Source organism: Lithobates pipiens, unplaced genomic scaffold (assembly GCF_037356315.1).
Source record: "Lithobates pipiens isolate NorthernLeopardFrog02 unplaced genomic scaffold, aLitPip1_a1.2 Scaffold_10, whole genome shotgun sequence".
NCBI classification, from domain to species: Eukaryota; Metazoa; Chordata; class Amphibia; order Anura; family Ranidae; genus Lithobates; species Lithobates pipiens.
Window position 1 is genome coordinate 116,339,295 of NW_027507686.1, and position 24,411 is coordinate 116,363,705.

The following is a 24,411-nucleotide window of genomic DNA, read 5'->3' on the forward strand; positions in this document are numbered from 1 at the left end:
GGGCGACCTGAAGTCGGATCGGAGTTGCCCCTGTGTGAACGGACCCTAAAGGGATCTATACGTTGGATACTTTCTCGTCCAGAGGTTTAAATATTGAATTTGACCTCAACTGCTTTCTTAGCGACTTTTAGATTTTTTTCCCCCCATATTTATGCACATATTTGTTTCCCAGTGTGCTACTCCATCCGTATCCTTAATTTCAATATTTTAGATACACCCCTCTCTTCCATCCACACATTTGTTTCCCAAGGTGCTATTCCATTCGTATCCTTTTTTTTTTTTGAAAATTTATGTTTATTGAAGATTTTTTAACACACATATAACATACAAACGTACAAAAAGGGACCCCAAAACAAAACCCCAAACCCCCACCCCCCACCCAACAAACTCCTCCTTGTGCAGCCCTCCGCTCAACTTCTTAGCTCATTTTATGAACACAACCGTATCTCCCATACAACAAAAATGACTCATACCATAACTGATGATTTGAAAACCCAGAATGAAGATATAGACCAACCCAAATATAGCAGCACCCGCCCCGCCCCTCCCCCGCCCCTCAGGGGGTGTACCTCCCGCCTAGCAATTAATTTCCATTCGTATCCTTAATTTCAATATTTTAGATGCACCCCTCTCTTCCTTCTCTTTTATTTTCTCAGAAACTTTTTTAAAAATTCTAATTTCTTTTTTTCAGGAATGATACTGTGAGGTATTTTGCACATTTGCACTATTTATCATAAATTTATTTTATGCATACGTCAGTCCTGATGTCTATTTCGACCTGATTTTTTTTTTTACCTATATTTATACACTAGCTTTGTTTACTGCCCTTTTTTTCATCCTTTTGCCAGCTACCACACACTACATAACCCAATGAATGAATAAACCAGTCTGACATAGAAGATTTCTAGGTATGTGGTCGGGCGGAGTATGAGATAACCAAGGAATTGGCCATGCTGTATAACAATTGACAACCAAGAAAATGGCCATGCTCCATAGTAATAAATAACCAAGAAAATGGCCACGCTCGTATACACACATAGTCTCTGGGAAAATGGCCGTTATACCATCTTTTGCATTGAGCTACAAGAAAATGGCCACTCATTATAGTTAATAATGGAGACTATTTAAAGACATCTTTCTGTGCCTTCCCTTTATCCCCTGATGAAATCACATGATTGTGACGCCACATGTATGGAAGGAAAGGCACTCAGACTAACGAGGGAAGACGAGCTCGCAGCTCGTAGGAGATAAGTTAATTGTTTACATATGTTTGTGAGTACCCCTTTGCTGTTGTTTTAATAAACGCTACTTATGTTTTAAATACTACAGTATCCCCAGAATCCCCCTTCTTTTTATCACTCTCCTATATATGAGGATTAAAGACGAATATTTAACCAGTTTGGCCCAGGAAACAGCTATCCCAGGTGTGTGTGTGTGTGTGTATATCATAGTTGCCAACATTGTAAAAAAAAAAAATCGGGACACTTTTTTGGCAGTGGGCAGAGCTGTGGTATAATTAGGGGACGGGGCATGCGTTTATAGGTGGGCCATAGGAAAGGGTAAAAATGCGGCGCGCGCAGCGGCAAAAATGGGTGTGGTTTACGTAAAATAGTGGGCGTGGCTTACATGGGGCGTGGCTCGAGGGGGTGTGGTTAGAGTCTGAGATGAATGCGGGATGGAGAGGGAAAGGAGGGGGATGGAGAGAGGGAAGGAGGAGGAGAGGGAAAGGAGGGACAGCAGCCCCCCGATCCTACACCACAATAGCAATATGTGTTTTCCAGTGTTTGACAATTAGCAGATAAAGATACTCCAAATACCTGGTGTTGGCGCTTCAATCATCCTGGCGCCATGATTGTTATGGTGTCAGGATGATTGAAGCGCATTATTTCTATTATTACATTGTAATATAAAATGAAATCATTTAACTCACCATAATGCAGAATCAGTGGGAGCCCTGAGCGCGTCACTAGCCACGTTGCCTGCCACCAGATGCCATCAGGTGTCCCAAGCGGAGTCTGTCCTTACATCAGGTGCCCCATCAGAGGTACGTTCCTCACATCTGTGTCCATCAGCGGAGCCCCTCCTTACATCTGGTGCCCCTCTGACATTCACAGACCGCCCCCCCACATCCTGCACAGACCTGCCCCCACATCTCCAGACTGGCCCCCGACATACAACTGGCCCCCAACATCCACAGACTGGCCCCCGACATCCACAAACTGGCCCCCCACGTTCACAGACTGGCCCCCACGTTCACAGACTGGCCCCCACATTCACAGACTGGCCCCCCACATTCACATACCATGACTGTCACTGGCCCCCACATTCACAAACTGGCCCCCGACATCCACATACCATGACTGTCTGTCACTGGCCCCCGACATCCGACTGGCCCCCGCCCCGACATCCACATTGTAGACTTGCCCCCGACATGCCGCCGTTGTCACGCGCAGATGACTGTGGCACCGCCCTTTACACTCACTGACACAAACACACACTAGCAGTGGGGGTGGGCGGCGCCACAGGTGTAGACCAACTTCTGGTCTTCTTAAAAATGGCGGCCGGCAGAGACATTGTCTCCGATGGCCGCCGACCTCTAGCGGCCGGCGGCAAAAAAATGGGAAATTCAATTTCCCGGGACAAACCGAATTTCGCGGGACATTTCCCGGGACAAAATTAATTCGGGACAAATGTCCCGCGATATTCGGGACAATTGGCAACTATGGTGTATATACAGTATATATATATATATATATATATATATATGGTTACCTCATTGCCGCAAGGTAAGAGGCCACTTTTATTGGTGTGTATCTTTGCACAAAGAGGAGATGTGTACCTTTCCAGCACGTTTTTTGCACATTTGAATGCTTATCTGCACAAAGGAATAAGACTATCAATTGTATTACTGGATTTACTGCACATTTGGAACTTGGTTGGACTTTATGATAGACTTGCAGCTTACACAATTGAAGATTTGCGCATATGTGTTTTTTGTTTGCACCTTTGCACAGGCTTTTTGCACATATTGCTCTATTGCACATTTGCTTTTTTGTACAATTGTCATTTTAGCACATTGTTTTTCACTACTGTGTATTGTATATTTTACAGTGGTATTAGCAATTTATTTATGCACTTTACACTGTCCTAACTACTGTTTGGAATTCATCTTTTAATTTATTTTAGGATTTTTTTAATCACATTATTGATTTAACCCTATTGAAATTTCCTATATACTGCTACCTTTAGCAGTGACAATTTTTTTCCCCGCTTTGTTGGGAACAGCGCAGCACCACCTTTCTTTGATTCTATTTACTATGGGTAGGGTTTGACCCTTATTCGGTGCCTGCAGCAGTTCCATTACCCTCCTTATTAGGGATGAGCCGAACACCCCCAGGTTCGGTTCGCACCAGAACTTTTGAACGGACTGCAAATTTGTGCGAACGTTAGAACCCCATTGAAGTCTATGGGACTCGAACGTTCGAAATAAAAAGTGCTAATTTTAATGGCTAATATGCAAGATATTGTCCTAAAAAGGGTTTGGGGACCTGGCTCCTGCCCCAGGGCACATGGGTCAATGCCTAAAATGTTTCTAAAAACTACTGTTTTTTCAGGAGCACTGATTTTAATGACGATTAAAGTGAAAAAAAAGTGAAATATTCCTTTTAATATCATGCCTGGGTGGTGTCTATAGTATGCCTGAGAAGTGGCACGTGTTTCCCGTGTTTAGAACAGTCCCTGCACAAAATGACATTTAACAGAAAAAAAGTAATTTAAAACTGCTTGCGGTTTTAATGTAATATCTGATTCCGGCAATATGGATGAAAATCATTGAGAAAAATGGCATAGGTAGCCCCCCTGCCCATTACCAGCCCCTTTGGGTCTTGTGCGGATATTAAGGGGAACTCCGTACCCATATTAAAAAAAGGAAAGGCGTGGGATCCCCAGACACTATATACTCAGAACAGGAGTATACAGGCGGTGCAAACGAGACAGGGAATGTGTAGATTTGTTGTGTTAAGTAGAATCTGTTTGTAATTTTGAACTGGTACATTTTTAAAGTGTAGCTCCAGACAAAAAATCTATTTTTAAGCTTTTTGGAAAACATAGGGAAGGGTTATCACCCCTGTATAATTTGTTTTGCCATCCATCTTTTTTCATCTCACTTTCTGTTGTCTCCTTTCGTTTGCAAGTAGGAGACGTTTGTAAGTTGGATGTTTGAAAGTAGGGGCCTGCCCTATATGCTCTGCGGAAATTTGCGCCTAAGGTGTTGGTGTTGCCACAACACTGTAAGCCCTCAAAGTGACTCTTGGTAGGCGCTGGAGAGCCCTGCTGTGAACAATTATATCAAGAATTGTAATTACATGCCATTGTTGAAAAGTGGTAGAAAAATAGTGCCTTTGGTGGTTGTGGTTGTGGTGCTGGTGCCACAACACTGTAAGTCCTCACAGTTACTCTCGGTTGGCGCAGGAACGGGCCCTGCTGTGAAATATTATATCAAGAATTGTAATTACATGCCTCCGTTAAACAGGGCTGAAAAATCGGGCCTTAGGCACTACTTGCTGGTGCCACAACACTGCAACCTCTCCCAGATACTCTAGTTGGAGTGCAAGAATGAGTCCTGCTGCAAAGTATTGCATCAAAAATTATATTACATGCCCCTGTCAAACGGGGGCTGAAAAATTGGACCTATACACTGAAACCTCTACCATATACTCTAGTTGGAGTGCAGGAATGAGCCCTGCTGCAAAGCATTGCATCAAAAATTGTAATTACACGCCCCTGTTAAACAGGGGCTGAACAATTGGGTCTTAGGCACTGGTGCTGGTGCCATGACACTGCAACCTCTACCATATACTCTAGTTGAAGTGCAGGAATGAGTCCTGCTGTAAAGCATTGCATCAAAAATTGTAATTATACGCCCCTGTTAAACAGGGGCTGAAAAATTGGGCCTTAGGCACTGGTTCTGGTGCCACGACACTGCAACCTCTCCCATATACTCTATTTGTAGTGCAGGAATGAGCCCTGCTGCAAAGCATTGCATCAAAAATTGTAATTACACGCCCTTGTTAAACAGGGGCTGAAAAATTGGGCTGGTGGCATCACCCAGAACCAAAAATGTTCTTCCAAGATATCAGCGGAGGAGGAAGAGGATAGACAGTCAACAGTCACTCAGCATCAGCATAGGCAGTCTTGAAGGGATGTGATATTTAAAAAAAAATGATTCGGTTACATCAGCTTCAGGAGCTTGGAAGCTGGTGGTGATCCAAGACAGATTCATTTTTATGAAGGTCAGTCGATCAACCGAGTCGTTGGACAGGCGCGCCCTGTGATCGGTTACAAAGCCACCAGCAGCACGGAAGGTGCGTTCCGAAAGAACGCTGGATGCAGGACAGGCCAGTAGCTCAATTGCATACTGTGCAAGCTCTGGCCAGTGATCCATCCTCAAGACCCATTAAGCCAGAGGATTTTCGGTGGGAAAGGTGTCCAAGTCTGACCTTGCCCCTAGGTATTCCTGCACCATGTAAATCAGATGCTGGCGATGGTTGCCGATCATACCTTGGGGCTGCGGACTAAAAAATTGTCTGAACGCATCGGTCAGACGGCCACCTTCTCCACCGCTCCTTCTGACCGACAGCAACACGTTGTCCAGGACCAGGAGTTTGTAACCACCCAGTCTCTGTGAACACGTTGCACAGACCTTTCTGCAAGGCCTCCCGGAGATGTCTCATCCTCTGCTCCCTCTGTGACGGCAAGATAAGGTCCGCAACCTTACCCTTTTCCTGTGTGATGGGTGGGACAGCAGGAACACTGTCTGGATAAAGGGGGTCTTGAGAGGCAAGGAAGTCCTCCTCTTCCTGCCTCTGTTCTGCCTCAAGTGCCCTGTCCATTATTCCACGCAGCGTATGCTCCAACAAGTGGATAAGAGGTACAGTGTCACTGATGCATGCACTGTCACTGCTCGCCACCCTTGTGGCCTCCTCAAACAGTGACAGGACAGTGCATGCATCCCTGATCATGCCCCACTGGCGTGGTGAGAAAAAAAACGAGCTCCCCTGACCCTGTCCTGGTGCCGTAGTCGCAAAGGTACTCATTGATGGCCCTCTTCTGCATGTGCAGCCGCTGCAGCATGGCCAATGTGGAGTTCCACCTGGTGGGCATGTCACATATAAGGTGGTTCTTTGGCAGGTTCAACTCCTTTTGGAGCTCAGCCAGCCGAGCACAGGCAATGATCTGCGGAAATTTACACAGACATTCCTGGCCAGCTTCAGGACATCATGTAAGCCCGGGTACCTGCCCAAGAACCGCTGCACCACCAGGTTAAGGACGTGAGCCACACAGGGCACATGGGTCAGTTGTCCCTGAGAGGAGGTTGGTGCCATTGTCGCAAACCACCAATCCTGGCTTAAGCTGGCATGGCGTCAACCACCTCTCGGCCTGCTCCTGCAGAGCTGACAAAATATCTGTCCCAGTGTAGCTCCTGTCCCCCAAACAAACCAGCGCAAGCACGGCATGGCATTGTTTTGCCTGCGTACTTGCGTAGCCCCTTGAACGCCTACGGAGCACCGCTGGTTCTGAGGACAGAGCACTGGAAGAGGCCATGGACGAAGAAGAAGAGGAGGGTGTGGAGAAGAGAGGTGTGTCACAACCAGTAGTAGCATTTTGGAGGAGTGGTGGTGGAACAACCTCCAACACTACTGCACCTTCTCCTGCATCCTTCTCAGCTGCCAGAAGAGTGACCCAATGGGCCGTGAAAGACAGGTAAAGTCCCTGTCCATGCCTGCTGGTCAGCGGTTATATGCACCTTATATGCACCTTACCGCTGACCGCCCTGTCCACCGAGGCAAGGAAATTGCCATCCACATGAAAGTAGAGAGCCGGAATTGCCTTCCGTGAGAAAAAGTGGCGTTTGGGGACCTGCCACTGAAGAACTGCACATTGCACAAACTCACGGAAGGGGGCCGAGTTAACCAACTGAAAAGGTAGCAACCGCTGGGCATGTGGATGGTTGGGAGTGAACTTCTTTCTATGGTCCAGCAGCTGGGGCAGGGAAATTTGCCTGCTACAATCGGATGTGGGTGTACTGCTAGCAGAGTGCCTGCAAGCACTTGGCTGTGACACACCTAATTCTACACCTTCATTCCTCTCAGCACAGGTTTCAGAGAGGACTGAAGGTCTAGTGGGGTTGGAGATCCCAGCTGATGAGGAGCAAGGAGAGGTCCACTTTGTTGTTTGGTGTGGGTTTTTGGGGTAAGCTTGCCAACGAGCTGCATGGCAGGTCAACATATGTCTGGTCAAGCATGTGGTGCCCAAGCGGCTGATGTTTTGGCCACGCGAGATACTCTTGAGACGTATGTTGCAAGTAGCAGCGGTGCGATCTGATGCACTCGTCTCAAAAAAGGCCCACACCAAAGAACTTTTAGAATAACATGCAGAGGCAGCGCCCTGCACAGGCGCAGCTCTGCGGTGTGATTCAGTCGGTATGCTGCCCCTAAGCTGGCCACCAGAGGGCATCCTGCCTCATTGGAGATGTGCCTCCTCCTCCTCTCTCCTACCAGGCACCCACGTGGAGTCAGTGCCCTCATCATCCTCTACCTCTTCATCACTGGAGCAAACCTGGCAGCATGCTGCAGCTTGTGGAACATGACTGCTAGATTGTTGTCCTTCTTGAGCATCCCTTCTCTCTGCACTCACGCTACTGCCTTCCTCTAGCTGAGTATCATCATCAGAGCCTACAAAACACTGGGCATCCTCCTGGAGCATGTACCCTGTGCTCAAACAGTTCAGGGGACTCCTCAGGAGGACGTGGTGGGTCTAGGAAAGGAGTCACTGATGATGACATTAAGAAAAGAGAAGAGGAAGCGTTGGCAGCTGTTTTGCTAGTACCCTGAGCCTGGGTGAGAGAGGATGAGGAGGATGAAGAGGGCTTGGTCACCCACTCTACAAAGTCTTCGGCATGATGTGGTTCAACACGTCCAGCTGCCAAAAATAAGGACAAGTGTGTCCCATGGCCATGTGCTGATGACGATGCACCGCATCCACAACCAGCACTGCTGTCTCTAGACACAGAGCCTGCTTACCCTCGTTTATTGGCTCGTGACTGTCTGCCTCTCCTTGTTGGCCTTCCAGACATGGTAATGGTCTGCAGGGAGATGGGAAAACCAGCAATTGGGTAGTGTATATTGTGCTGGAGGCACAAAACACCCACTAACTCCTGCAGATGCCTTTATTATAGAACACCAGCAATAAAGGGCAGATACAGGTGTATATTGTGCTGTGCTGGAGGCACACAACACCCACTAACTCCTGCAGATGCCTTTATTATAGAACACCAGCAATAAAGGGTAGATATAGGTGCATACTGTGCTGTGCCGGAGGCACACAACACCCACTAACTCCTGCAGATGCCTTTATTATAGAACACCAGCAATAAAGGCTAGATATAGGTGTATACTGTGATGTGCTGGAGGTACACAGCACCCACTAACTCCTGCAGATGCCTTTTTATAGAACACCAGCAATAAAGGGTAGATATAGGTGTATACTATGCTGTGCTGGAGGCACACAACACCCACTAACTCCCGCAGATGCTTTTATTATAGAACACCAGCAATAAAGGGTAGATATAGGTGTATACTCTGCTGTGCTGCAGGCACACAACACCCACTAACTCCTGCAGATGCCTTTATTATAGAACACCAGCAATAAAGGGTAGATATAGGTGTATACTGTGCTATGCTGGAGGCACACAACACCAACTAACTCCTGCAGATGGCTCAATTAGAGAAGAGCAATATAGGTAGCTACAGGTGTATACTGCGCTGGGGGCACACAACACAAACTAACTCCGGCAGTTGGCTCAATTAGAGAACAGCAATGAAGGGTAGATACAGGTGTATTCTGCGTGCAGGCACACAGACAACACCCAGTCACCCACTAACTCCTGCAGATGGCTCAATTAGAGAACTGCAACAAAGGGTAGATACAGTTGTATTCTGCTGTGCAGGCACACAGACAACACCCAGTTGCCCATTAACTACTGCAGATGGCAGATGGCTCAATTAGAGAACAGCAACAATGGGTAGATACAGGTGTATTGTGCGGTGCAGGCACACAGACAACACCCAGTCGCCCACTAACTCCTTCAGATGGCAGATGGCTCAATTAGAGAACAGCAACAATGGGCAGATACAGGTGTATTCTGCTGTGCAGGCACACAGACAACACCCATTCACCCATTAACTCCTGCAGATGGCTGCTCAATTAGAAAACACTAATTGTCCTCAAGGTAGATTGCTGAGTAATTTGATTTCTGAATCAGGACTCCTATCTAATTCTCCCCCTCAAAACAGCAGCAGCAACCTTTCCCTACACTATCTATATTTTCTCTGGCACTTTGCTCAGGGCAATGTAAAAAGATTGTGCACTGCACCCACACAAGAAAATCAAGGTAGATCGCTGAGTAATTTGATTTCTGAATCAGGACTCCTTCCTAATTCTCTCCCTCAAAACAGTAGCAGCAAGCTTTCCCTACACTTTCTATATTTTCTCTAGCACTGGGCTCAGGGCAGTGTAAAAAGATTGTGCACTGCACCCACACAAGACAATCAAGGTAGATCCCTGAGTAATTTGTTTTCTGAATCAGGACTATTATCTAATTCTCTCCCTCAAAGCAGCAGCAGCAACCTTTCCCTGCACATCTATATTTTCTCTGGCACTCTAAAGCAGAGTGACGTGCTGTGTTATGTGCCTCTAGCTTATATAGAGGCTGAGTCACACGCTGCACTGGCCAATCACAGCCATGTCAGTAGTAGGCATGGCTGTGATGGCTTCTAAGGGCAAACAAGTTAAACAAATGTTGATTGGCTGCCCTGCAGCTGTTTAAAAAGCGTCATTACATTACCGAACACCGAACCCAAACACAAACATACAGTAAATTGGGTCTGGGACCCAAAAACCCAAAAGTCTGGTACGAACCCGAACTTTAGAGTTTGAGTTCGCTCAACCTTATTCACCGATCCTGATTGGGAGCCCAGCACTTCTGCAGCGCCCGTACTTCCCCCATTCACTGGCCAACCCAGCATTCAGGTGGAAACAGTTTATTTTAGGTCACTTGATTTTTATTTGATGTGGACCAAATCAATTTGTATGCTGGTCAATACATGCCACTAATCCCCAATCTTTCCTTGCCAGAGGAAACCAATTACGGTTTCTGAATTTAAGACCTTTCTGGGCCTATCCCTTGACATGGGCATAGTTAAAATGAGTATGTTATGGTCATATTGGTCCACTGACCCAATTTACAATATGCCTGTGTTCTCTGCTTCCATGGCCAGGGCAAGATACAAGCAGATCTTGCGGTTCATGCACTTCAACAACAATGAACTCTGACATCCTCATGGAGACCCTGGATACGATCGGCTCTACATAATTCAGCCCCTCGTAAACCTCTTCAACCAACGTTTTGCAGACTTGTTTACTCCCCATCAAGTTGTTTGCATTGATGAGTCCCTAATTAGGTTTTCTGGCTGCTTGTCTTTCAAACAGAATCTTCCCAGCAAGCGTGCCAGATATGGGGTCAAGATGTATACGCTCTGTGACAGGGCCACAGGCTATGTATGTAGTTTTATGGTTTACGAGGGAAGAGATAGTCACGTAGAGCCGTCAAACTGCCCAGACTATATAGGAAGCGCTGGCAAGATTGTGTGGGACTTGGTGTCACCCTTATCCAGAAAGGGGTACCACTTGCACGTGGACAATTATTACATGAGCATGCCACTTTTTAGTCACTTATTCGATTATCAGATTGGAGCTTGTGGCACCGTGCGACCTAATCACCGGGGCTTTCCCCAGTGGCTTATAGATTCCCATCTTAGGTTGGGGGAGAGAGCCTGCTTGAAGTGTAATAACTTGCTCGCTATGAAGTGGAGGGATAAAAAGAACGTTTACGTTCTTACCTCCCTTCATGCAGACAGAATGGTTCAAATGACTACAGCGACTGGTGTTGTGGAGAAACCACTCTGTGTCCACAAATATAACCAAAATATGGGAGGGGTGGACCTCAACGACCAGTTGTTGGCGTCGTACCTAGTTGCCTGTAAGGCCAGACGCTGGTACAAAAAAGTGTCTATTTATTTATATTAATTGGCTTTGCTGAGTGCTCGTGTGCTATACAGAGCTTCAGGTTGGACTGGATCCTTCCTTAAATTCCAGGAAGAGATCGTCAGAGCCCTTCGGTTTCCAGACGGTGCTCCACCTCACCTTCCCAATCCAAATGCAGTAAGATGGCTGCATGAGAGGCATTTTCCTTATGTCCTCCCGAGTACCCTTACCCAATGAGCCCCCCAAAGCAAATGTTGTGTCTGTAGAAAGTGCGGATATAGCCGTGACACGCGCTATTATTGTCCCTCCTGTCCTGACAATCCTTGTCTTTGCATTGGTGAATGTTTTGAGCGCTACCATACACCAGTTGAGTTTTAGCGTAGGGTACAGCATTGCACAGACTAGGCACACTTTCATAGGGTCTCCCAAGATGCTATCACATTTTGAGAGACCCGAACCTGGAACTGAACAATTACAGTTACAAATAAAAGTGTTAAGAAAAAAAGTAAAAAATAAAAAAAATTCACAAAAAAATCTAAAATAAAAAAACTAAAATAGTTGTTGTTTTATTGTTCTCTCTCTCTCTATTCTCTCTCTATTGTTCTGCTCTTTTTTACTGTATTCTCTTCTGCAATTTTTTATTGTTATTATGTTTTATCATGTTTACTTTTCAGGTATGTCATTTTTTTATACTTTACTGTGTTTTATTGTTAACCATTTTTTTGTTTTCAGATATGCCATTCAGCTGCAGCGCGGATTTATTTATCTTCACAGCAACAGCGTTGGCTCCCACGATACATAAAGCCATGACTCCAGCGCTGTTGGAGGTGATTTCACCACCACAGTTAAAAAAAAGAGCATATATGCCGAAGCATGGGGGCATCAGGGGTGGAGAAGCGATTTGCTCCTTACTTTTGCGGGCGGATGCGCCCATGCTTCGGTATATATATATTTTAGGCGTTAACATTTTTTTTCCTTTTTACAATTTTTTTTTTGCATTTGCTTTTCAGGTATGGTAAGTCTTACTGTTATACTGTAATGTTTAAACCAATAATAAACTCACTATTGATTCTGTGTATTCACCTGTGTATTTACCACTGCGCTCAAATAAAATCCCTTCCCCCTAATCTGCCACTTAAAAAATTTATTAACCTGTGTGCAGTGTTCCTATTATAAATAATTGAAACATGTGGCGCTAAAGTAAAGTGTATATTACGCCACTAAATTCTATGCTTCAAAATGTATCAAATAAAAATCCATCAATAAATAGATAAATAAATTACCGTGAAACAAATGCTAATAATGAATAAATGATGATTACACCATATATACAAAATTAATTAAATAACTATAAATTAACCCAGTGAGTAAGTGATAATTTACACCATGCACTCAGTCACTCCTCAAGGAGTGTTGAAAAACGTATAAAGTGTTCTAAAATGTTGCAAAGTCCGTGAGTCTTCAAAACATACTTTGCATTAACAGACAATGTTGATCAGTGTTTTCTCAAAACGCCATTCCTTCACTGCACCGCTGTGAAATGTGATTCCTCTCCCCCTTATGTGAATTAACTCACCGACTATATTAGGCTTGCACTCATCATGTTTGGCCAACATCGCTTTCTATACCCTTTTTGCAGGGATGTAGATGAAAGGCATACAATCCTTCACTTCAGTAGAAGAGCTGGCCCCCTTGGAAATTTCATAAAAGTGCTCTCATGCAATGTAAAAAAGAAATGCTCCCATAGCGTGATACCGTTTAAAAACTTTTAATCACACACAAGAAAATCCTCTCAAATTGCCCTCACAATTAAAAAACTTGTAACCACGCCAATTAAATCAAGCCACAGCACACTTGCACACAGCTAATTGCCGAAGCATTGGTGATCTCAGCGGACCCAAGGCATGCGTGACATATTCACAAAGTCTCTCACCGCTCCTTGGTTTCGCCAGCACCTTGGTAAAGATAGATGTGAGATATCCAATGTTTCTTCTCACTCTCAATCACTTAGTAGCCACGCCCCAACATGTTTCGTCATTCACTTGACTTAATCATGGGGTTGGCTACTAAGCAGGGAGTATAGCTTTTTATTCTCCCCACAGCTCAATCTCTGAGCGGAGAATTCCTGTACGCCTGCGCACTAACTGTGTCCTCTATCTCATCAATGCCTCAGCTTACACTGATCATTATTAACATTCCCTCTGTCAATAAAATAGTTACATGCCGCAACATGATATATAGTATGTGACTGAGAAAAACTTCACTGATAAATGTTATTCCTGCAGCAACCAATGGAGATCGGTGGGTGTATGGGCTGTTTCTCCCGATCACTGAGTTAAAGATATTTGACAGCCGGGATCTAATTAACATGATAATGGAGGAATGTCATCTTTGTTGTTTCTTGTATTCTGCGCTATTATAAGATGTAACTATTTTATTGACAGAGGGAATGTTAATAATGATCAGGATAAAACAATAGGTAAACACTGACTGATAAATCCCATTGTACAATCACTACCTAAAATAGGGAGGTATGGAGGTTCCCTCTATGCCACCACCGTAACACCACCCCCAAGGGTGAAAGGGAGACAACAACCGTTGTCCTCTAATCCCCGATGCTCTCCAAGCCAAGGGAGACTTGCCCCCCCTTCCCACAAAAGTTGACAACTCAGAATCCTGGAACTGCACCGGACATACATCCCACAACATTTCTTATTCCTTCTTAATGTTAACGACCCCTATATTTGTCCGTAGTCATTTACATGTGATTGCCATTTTTATGAGCGAACGGTGGTGTTGCTGGCTGGCACTTAAATATTTGGATATTTGATGACTATCATGGCACTGACAGTTTTTGTGCGCCAAATGCTGTTGGCATTAATATGTTGGGGTCTGTTTTGGGCTCGATTGGTGCTTTTGGAAAGGTGATTGTCATCACTGGTATTGCTGTAGGCGTGTGGATGCCGTTGTTGCTGCGTTGGGCGCATGCGCAGATATGGGTTGTTGTTCGGCGCTTGCGCAGTTCCCGCCGTGGCGTTGGTGTGCATGTTGATGTGTCTCTTATGCGTGAGGATGCAGTGGTTGTGCGTTGCTGACTGCTGTTATTGGATTTTCCGTTTTATGTGCGGCTGTGCATCTCTGTTGCATTTGGTGCATACGACATTATGTAGTACTATTTGGTGGGGGCGTTTATTTTCGCCACTGAATTGGCGCAGATATTGAGGTGAAGTATGCACTGTTGTTTTGGTAATGGCGGATGTACTGACCCTTTATGCACCAATGCGCATGGCTGCTATCTATGTGCAAGGACGCATTATTTAGGCACCATATGCACGGATGTGCACATAGCGGCCACTATAGAGTTAATTGTGTATTCTGTATCACCTGTTTGCAATTGCTCCAATGCACACGTCGGGTGGGCTTTTATAAACAGCAGATATGGAGCCAGACCTTGTGGTTGGTGTACTCATTTGATGGATGGTTGCTTTGAAGGTAAGGAGCTTCTGATTGTTTGCGCTGCATGGTGTTTTTGCATTGGGTATTCTAAGCTTTGTTAGGGTTGTCTTTCTAGACATTGGGTATGATTAATTATTTTTATTTATTTATATATATATATATATATATATATATATATATATATATATATATATATATATATATATATATATATATATAATTTTTTTTTTTGTTTAGTCACCGTGGTGTATATTTCTTTAGCAGAACATTGAACCTCTGCTAGTTTGGACTTGATCTATGGACTGAGTGTTTGGGAATAGTAGCTGCTTGACAAATTTGCTTGGAATCTAGGAGCCAGCTTAAAAAGTTAGGAGCCAGGTTGGTAACGGCGATCCGGACCTGTCCCTGGCCTGACATGGAGACGAGTGAGGGGAAGATAGCGCCGCGCCCCCCCGTCTCCAAGTCATTGCCCATAGCTCTTAGAGGGACATTTATTTATTTTTTTCAAAATGACAATTTTTTTTTTAAATTGCATTTTAGTGTAAATATGAGATCTGAGGTCTCCCTGACCCCTGATCTCATATTTAAGAGGACCTGTCATGCTTTTTCTATTACAAGGGATTTTTACATTCCTTGTAATAAGAATAAAAGTGACACAAATTTTTTTTTTTAAAAGAACAGTGAAAAAATAAAAATAAAAAAGTTTAAAATAAGAAAGAAATTTTTTTTTTTTTAAATGCGCCCTGTCCTGCCTGCATATGAAAGCGGTGGTCAAACCACACATAGAACGTATCGCCGTGATCGGTAGAGCGAGAGCAATAATTCTAGCCCTGGACCTCCTCTGTAACTCAAAACATGCAATCTGTTGAATTTTTTTAAACATCGCCAATGTAGATTATAAGGGTAAAAGTTTGTAGCCATTCCATGAGCGGGTGCAATTTTGAAGCGTGACATGTTGGGTATCAATTTACTCGGCGTAACATTATCTTTCACAATATAAAAAAATAATTGGGCTAACTTTACTATTTTTTTTATTAAATAAATTATTTTTCCCCAAAAAAGTGCGCTTGTAAGTCCGCTGCGCAAATACGGTGTGACAGACCGTATTGTAACAACCACCATTTTATTCTCTAGGGTGTTAGAATAAAAAATATATATAATGTTTAGGGGGTTCTAAATAAAGGGAATGAGATAGGCAGGTAATAGAAAAACAGGCAGAGAAAGCTCCATTAACATTGCTGGTTGTCATGCCAACGGCCACCACAAGAGGGCGCCAGATTCCAGAAGGAATCATAGGACCGCAGAAGGCCTCAAAGCCGCGGCCTCAATTACCGGCCGCCGGCGGAACGGCCCGACGCGATCACACTGGGGGGGTCCACGGAGACAGGATACCCCCAGCTGTGCTGCGCCAGGTCACTATTTCTAGTCGCAAATGCGACCTGGCGCCTGGGTTTTGTCGAGTCCTGGCTTAACTTATCATCAAAGACCCTTTCACAGGTAGAGTTGGAGGTTTTAGGTTTAGGTTTGAGCTTCTGTCCCTCTACATATACAGATAGCTTTGAAGTAGTTAAAGATCTCAACCTATTTGCTAGACGTCTAACGTATAAATATATGTTTGATGACAAAAGGAGAAAGAGTAAACAAAAGCTGATAGAACAAGAGAAATGGAAGGGATTTATGGTTAGGGACTTCTTAGCTCTTAAAGATTTGATGGATCCATTAGATGAGAGTGAGGGCTCTATGGGTGGTCCTGCTGAGGAAGCTGCCCCAAGCATATCGGGGGTCCTCCTCAAGCAATTGCACCCAAAGAAATACCCAAATTTCTTAAAAAATCAACCAATTTTCCTTCCCTTAAAACTTATGCCAACATATGGACTTTTCTACAACAAGTGACTATTGATGTAAAGAAATTAGACTTTAAGTCTGGAAGACAAAGAAATATTACCTTTGAACAACATCAGGCCATTGTTCAACTACAAAACAATAAGGAAATTACTATTAAAATGGCAGACAAAGGGGGGAATGTTGTATTGATGGACACTAAGGATTACCGACAGATGTGCCTAGATATCCTATCTAATGAGGATTGGTACTGTCCGATCTCTATGGAGAATATATTAACCTTCAATAGTGATTATGAAATAATCATCACTGAGGCTTACAACAGGGGGATAGTAGATAAGCATATTTTTGAGGCACTCAGAACTACCCACCCTAGAATACCATCATTATGCTCTACCAAAAACGCATACAAATATTACAAAACCCCCCGGACGCCCGATTATATCAGGCATAGGAGCTAAAAGTGAGAAAGGAAGTCGTCTGGTGGATGCGTTTTTACGAACATATGTAATGAAGCTCCCCTCCTATCTCCAGGACACCTTGGCATTATTAAGGGTCTTAATAAAAAAAAAATCATAAAAGAGAATCCTGGTTTCTATAGGCGTTGAGGCACTTTATTGCAGCATACCTCACTCTCTTGGGATCTCTGTGGTAGAGAGTTTCTTCAATGAGTGAGGAGGTTGCTAGACCCTATAATGCATTTATCATGCAATTATTGAGACATATTTTGACCAAGAACGTGTTTTCCTTTTGACGGCTCCCACTACCTCCAGGTGCAGGGAGTGGCAATGGGGACATGCTCTGCCCATCATACGCCAACCTATACCTGGGGGGTGGGAGCGGTCACTTTTCTCTACCCCGGAATTGTCGGTATACCTGGCCAACATTCGATGTTGGTACAGGTATATCGACATTATATTTATGGTGTGGGATTCAGGGGTGGATGACCTCAATAGGTTTATGGAACGGCTAGCCATTAATGGCTATAATTTGAAATTTACAATGGAACATAGTTTGAGTTCTTTACCGTTTCTGGATCTAATGATTCAAAAACAAGAGGATGGAACCATAAACACATCATTATTTCGAAAAGCTACTGCTGGAAATACCCTTCTCCATGCAGAAAGCTCGCACCCTCAGTCATGGATTAGAAACATCCCATACTCACAGTATCTGTGTCTCAGATGTAATTGTTCTACTGAGGACAATTTCAGGTGGGAGGCTAACCTACTGAGAAATTGCCTCAGTGAACGTGGTTATAGTAAAACTACTTTGAAAAAGGCCTTCAAAAAAGCTCTGGATAGAGACAGAATTAAGTTACTGTTTGAGAAAGGGAACCACCAGAAAGAACAGGGGGATATTACGAGAGTAATAACCACTTATTCAAGTAACCATGAAAGTATACGCAAGATAATCAATAGACATTGGCATCTCCTAACAGGCGACCGTGTTATTAGTAAGTATATTGGTGCTGCTCCTCAAATCACATATAGAAGGTGCCAATATCATAAAGATAGATTGGTTCACACTCACTTCTAAAATCAGGCAGGAGGGGAGGAGGAGCCAGTAGGTATGTTCAGATGCCATGAATGTGAATACTGTAACTGGATGTTAGAAGGATCATCCTACATGCTTCCTAATGGGGTGATGTATAATATGAGATTTTTTGCTAACTGCCAGACCAAGGTAATTGATTATATAGCGTTCTGTAAATGTGGCTCATTCTATGTGGGGGAAACATTCAGGAACTTCTTGAGGCGGGTCTATGACCATGTATACTACATAAGGAAAAGCCTGCTTTACACCCCCATAGGAAGGCGTGTGGCTTTGGAACATAAAAACGATACTTCCATGGTATGTTTTACAGCTTTAGAAAGGGCCAGAGAAGATCCAAGAGGGGGCAATATTGATCAAAAGTTGCTCCAACAAGAGGCAAAATGGATATTCAAATTGAATGCTACTAGGGCACCGGGCTTGAATGACTCCCTCAGTTATAGACCTTTTCTGTAATTGGTATCTCGATTTAGAGTAGTGTCTCTTGTTCATTAGATTTGAGGTCAATCTTTTTTGCTTTGATGAGATTTTCAGATCCTTATATTGAACTGTATGTCCGTCCTCTTTATCGCTACATGTAGGAGGGATTCTCCTGCCAATCATGTAAATGAGATGTAAATATGAAATGTATTTATATTTATTGTACATATTTTGTTTTGTATATATATAATGGATTATGGGTACATACAGTGGTGTGAAAAAGTGTTTGCCCCTTTCCTCATTTCCTGTTCCTTTGCATGTTTGTCACACTTAAGTGTTTCGGAACATCAAACCAATTTAAACAATAGTCAAGGACAACACAAGTAAACACAAAATGCAATTTGTAAATGAAGGTGTTTATTATTAAAGGTGAAAAAAAATCCAAACCATCATGGCCCTGTGTGAAAAAGTGATTGCCCCCCTTGTTAAAACATACTATAACTGTGGTTGTCCACACCTGAGTTCAATTTCTCTAGCCACACCCAGGCCTGATTATTGCCACACCTGTTCACAATCAAGGCATCACTTAAATAGGAGCTGCTTGACAAAGTAAGGTCCACCAGAAGATCCTTAAAAGCTACACATCATGCCGAGACCCAAAGAAATTCAGGAACAATTGAGAAAGAAAGTAATTGAGATCTATCAGTCTGGAAAGGGTTATAAAGCCATTTCCAAAGCTTTGGGAATCCAGCGAACCACAGTGAGAGCCATTATCCACAAATGGCGAAGACATGGAACAGTGGTGAACCTTCCCAGGAGTGGCCGGCCGCCCAAAATTACCCCAAGAGCGCAGCGACAACTCATCCAAGAGGTCACAAAAGACCCCACAACAACGTCCAAGGAACTGCAGGCCTCACTTGCCTCAGTTAAGGTCAGCGTTCATGCCTCCACCATCAGGAAAAGACTGGGCAAAAATGGCCTGCATGGCAGAGTTCCAAGGAGAAAACCACTGCTGAGCAAAAAGAACATCAAAGCTCGTCTCAATTTCTCCACAACACATCTTGATGATCCCCAAGACTTTTGGGACAACATTCTGTGGACCGATGAGACAAAAGTGGAACTCTTTGGAAGGTGTGTGTCCAAGTATATCTGGCGTAGAAGGAACACTGCATTTCATAAAAAGAACATTATACCAACAGTAAAATATGGTGGTGGTAGTGTGATGGTCTGGGGCTGTTTTACTGCTCCAGGACCTGGAAGACTTGCCGTGATAAAAGGAACTATGAATTCTGCTGTCTACCAAGAGATCCTGAAGGAGAATGTCCGACCATCTGTTCGTGTACTCAAGCTGAAACGAACTTGGGTTCTGCAGCAGGACAATGATCCTAAACACACCAGCAAGTCCACCACCGAATGGCTAAAGAAAAACAAAATGAAGACTTTGGAGTGGCCTAGCCAAAGTCCTGACCTGAATCCTATTGAGATGTTGTGGTATGACCTTAAAAAGACCGTTCATGCTCGAAAACCCTCTAATGTAACTGAATTAGGACAATTCTGCAAAGATGAGTGGGCCAAAATTCCTCCAGGACGCTGTAAAAGCCTCATTGCACGTTATCGCAAACGCTTTGTTGCAGTTGTTGCTGCTAAGGGTGGCCCAACCAGTTATTAGGTTTAGGGGGCAATCACTTTTTCACACAGGGCCATGATGGTTTGGATTTTTTTTCACCTTTAATAATAAACACCTTCATTTACAAATTGCATTTTGTGTTTACTTGTGTTGTCCTTGACTATTGTTTAAATTGGTTTGATGTTCCGAAACACTTAAGTGTGACAAACATGCAAAGGAACAGGAAATGAGGAAGGGGGCAAACACTTTTTCACACCACTGTAAATGTCGGAGCAAAACATGGGAGTAAGCAAACGAGGTTAAAAAATTTACTGTATAGCTCCTATAGGGGTCCTTAACATTAAGAAGGAATAAGAAATGTTGTGGGATGTATGTCCTGTGCAGTTCACAAATTTGGAGTTGTCAGATTTTGTGGGAAGGGAGGGGTAAGTCTCCCTTGGCTTGGATAGCATCGGAGATTGGAGGACAGTGGTTGTTGTCTCCTTTTCACCCTTGGGGGGGGGGGGGGGGGGGGTGTTTTGCGGTGGTGGCATCGAGGGAACCTCCATACCTCCCTATTTTAGGTAGCGCTTGTACAATGGGATTTATAAGTCAATGTTTACCTATTGTTTTATCCATAGTCGTTTACATGCGATTGCCATTTTTATGAGCGAACAGTGGTGTTGCTGGCTGACACTTAAATATGTGGATATTTGGTGACTATCATGGCACCGGCAGTTTTTGTGCACCAATGCTGTTGGCATTAATATGTTGGGGTCTGTTTTGGGCTCGATTGGTGCTTTTGGAAAGGTGATTGTCATCACTGGTATTGCTGTTGGCATGTGGATGCCGTTGTTGCTGCGTTGGGCATATGCACAGATGTGGGTTGTTTGACGCTTGCACGGTTCCTGCCGTGGCATTGGTGCGTATGTTGATGTGTCTCTTATGTGTGAGGATGCAGTGGTTGTGCGTTGCCAACTGATGTTATTGGATTTGCCATTTATGTGCGGCTGTGCATCTCTGTTGCGTTTGGCGCATGCGGCATTATGTAGTACTATTTGGTGGGGGCGTTGAATTTCGCCACTGAATTGGCGGAGATATTGAGGTGTCTCTTGTGCGCCGTGACACACTAAGTATGCGCTGTTGTTTCGTTAATGGTGGATGTACTGACTCATTATTTGTGTGTGAGGACGCACTCTTTATGCGCCAATGCGCATGGCTGCTATCTATGTGCAAGGACGCATTATTTAGATGCCATACACACAGATGTGCACATAGCGGTCACTATAGAGTTAATTGTGTATTCTGTATCACCTGTTGGCAATTGTTCCAATGCACACGTCGGGTGGGCTTTTATAAACAGCAGATATGGAGCCAGGCCTTGTGGTTGGTGTACTCATTTGATGGATGGTTGCTTTGAAGGTAAGGAGCTTGTGATTGTTTGCTCTGCATGGTGTTTTTGCATTGGGTATTCTAAGCTTTGTTAGGGTTGTCTTTCTGGACATTGGGTATGATTAATTTTTATTTATTTTTTGCTTAGTCGCTGTGGTTTATATTTCTTTAGAAGAACATTGAACCTCTGCTAGTTTGGACTTGATCTATGGACTGAGAGTTTGGGAAAAGTAGCTGCCAGTGATCTTACGGTTTTATTTGAAGATAGGTCCTCTAGTGGCCAATATTAGATATTTATTTTATTTATTTATTTATTTATTTATTATATTTGGTGGCACAGTGGTGTAGTGGTTAGCTCTCTCACCAAGCAGTAAAAAGCATCGCTGGTTCAAATCCCAACCACAGCACTACTTTTTGTAGTTTGTATGTTCTCCCTGTGCCTGCATGGGTTTCCTCCCACACTCCAAAGACATGCTGGTAGATTAATTGGCTTCTGTTCAAAAATTGGCCCTACTAAATGTATGGGGATCTTGGATTGTGGGATCCTTGAGGGTAGGGACCGATGTGAGTGTGCAATGTACAGGGATAGGGACAATTGTAGATACCTCACTCAGGTTGAACTGGATGGACTGGTGTCTTTGTTCAACCTTACTAACTATGTAACTATGTAGCTAAGTCTTATAGGTGGACATGGGAGTATTTGATATAGCCCCCATGCCCTGTTGGATGTGTACTATTTATATATATTTTTTTAAATTATTACTAATTTGGTGCTTTTTCTGGAACTTTCAGGTTGCTGCCTGAGCCTTCTCTTCTTATGCGTATTTATATTTAACTTGAGGGTACATCCTTCGTCCGGCAGCTGTAAGTATTTCTAGCCTATGATGTTTGGGGGGGTTTGATTGTTGTTTAGAAGATTGAATACCATAACGGATATTTTAATTAGATAATTATTTTGACAGATATATCTTGTTGAATGCTACTCCCGGATTTTGGGGCTGTACAGGAACCATCCACTTGTCACCTAAATTCTATCTAAGGGTGCTATACCTCCTCCAGAGTACGGGCCTCCTTTCTAGGCTGGCCTGACTTAGGCTATACATATGTAAGTGAGTCTGATTCTTAGTGGAATTATGATGGAATATTTATTGATAATGTACATATAGTGTAATATATACTGTAGAATGTATACTTGAAGGATTTGACTTGTATACCTCTGCTTTCCCATTTTTGTTCCTTCTAGGTTCTATAGTCATATTTACCTGGTTCTGAGGGAGCCATCGGCGAAACGCATGAACTAGTATCTATGATTTTGACTAAAAAAGTATATTAGAACCTATTTTTTTTAAATGAAGTTTATATATGTATAGTGTGGACTGTGTATCAATAAAATTAAAAATGTACTACAAATTGTTTGTTACATCTTGTTCAGGTACTGGTTTAGTCCGTTCTCTCCTTCTTCCTCCTTTTTTTGCTTATGCTATTTAGGATGAGGTACCCCTTAGCTTTTTTCAGATATTTTGGATATTGAAGAAAAGAATGCGCTGCGTTAAAAGATCACAATATTTGCTGCGTGAGGAATGTGCTAGCTCCATTACGAATGATAGTTTTTACCACACCGAGCGCTTCCGCCTCGTACTTGCTTCAGAGCATGCATCCTTTTTGGTCCGCTGGAACAGCATACAGCATTTTTCCCGATAGGCATTGGTTCAGTCAGAAATATTTTGAACATGTTCCATTTCTATAAAAAGCTCCCATCTGACTTTTTCTGTCGGACTTTCACTTGTGTGTACGCAGCATTAGAAAGTCCAAAATTAAGAACCCAACTCAGAGACAGCGATCTTCCAATCGCGAGGAAAGATATAGGTATGGATGCCAAATGCCACCAATTTCTCCTGTTGTAAAACCGCACAAAGAGGAGGGGGGGGGGAATTGCCAGAATTATGTGACCCTCAAAAAGACTGGTTATTAAGCACTTGTGTGTTGCTCCACAATAGCCTGCTTCCCTACATGTCAAACTATGGTATTGTTATGTTGCCATAAGTCTTTTAGCACAAATGTTCAATGTGGAAATGATGTCATGAAAGAAAAGAGACAATCTCCATATCGTAATCCAGTTAAAAAGCAACAGTTTTAAATGTTAAATGCATTTACAGTAGAGAAATCGTAAACAGGCACCTACAGTCACATAGACAACTCCTATTCCAGAAGATTGCCGCGCTGAAATTGTGCATGCACATAGGTGTGTGTTCTGGCTCCACCCAATGTGTTTCATAAGAAGTGACATCATTAGGGGCATGGGACACACGCTGCCACTCACCATATTTATATGCAACAACTAGGGTTCGGTTCACACCAGAACATGCGGACAAAAAAATTTGTGCGAACACCGTTAAACTCTATGGGACACGAACATGAAAAATAAAAAGTGCTCATTTTAAAGGCTTATATGCAAGTGTTTGCCATAAAAAGTGTTTGGGGACCTGGGTACTGGCCCAGGGGACATGTGTCAATGCAAAAAAACTGTTTTTAAAAAGGCTGTTTTTTCAAGAGCAGTGATTAAAGTGAAGCAATAAACATGAAAAATATTCCAGTGCGCATGCATGGAGTTCCGAAGATGGCCGCTTGAGCCGAGCGCTCTGCTCCAGCCAGATACAGCAGCGCCCACAGCATCGAGCACAGCGATCCTGGAGGGCCTACATCACCACAACACCATCCCCAATCACCTGAGAACACCCCCATATGTACAGAGCGACGGCAAAGAGAGACTTAAGGCCGCAACTCGAGTCTGTGGTCACAGACGGGAAATCCAAGATGGCCACCGCAGCAAAGCCTCATGTTTCCAGCACAGCCTGCCTCACAGACCACAGGTCAGAGCCATCTCCAGCGACCCTGCACTGCACCCCAGGATCACAGGTGGGATTTTAGCAGGCTATCACCCCCTCCCCTGCCTTCACGGAGTCCCTTATAAGCTGCACGATGGCAGACTACACTCTCTCCCCATGGGGCCTAACACAGTGGCTCAGACGGGCACACTC

General features: G+C 43.8%; 1 protein-coding gene and 1 long non-coding RNA gene across 2 annotated transcripts in view; one reads left to right on the plus strand and one right to left on the minus strand.

The window, feature by feature from the left end:
- The window catches only part of RASGRP2 (RAS guanyl releasing protein 2), a 1,719,722-nt gene that overhangs the window by 181,618 nt on the left and 1,513,693 nt on the right, over positions 1–24,411 (minus strand). The window lies entirely within an intron of this gene.
- On the plus strand, positions 1,185–22,742 carry LOC143942101 (uncharacterized). The gene is made up of 4 exons (XR_013264682.1): positions 1,185–1,272; positions 22,166–22,237; positions 22,336–22,478; positions 22,617–22,742. It is a non-coding gene; the product is annotated as an uncharacterized LOC143942101 (long non-coding RNA).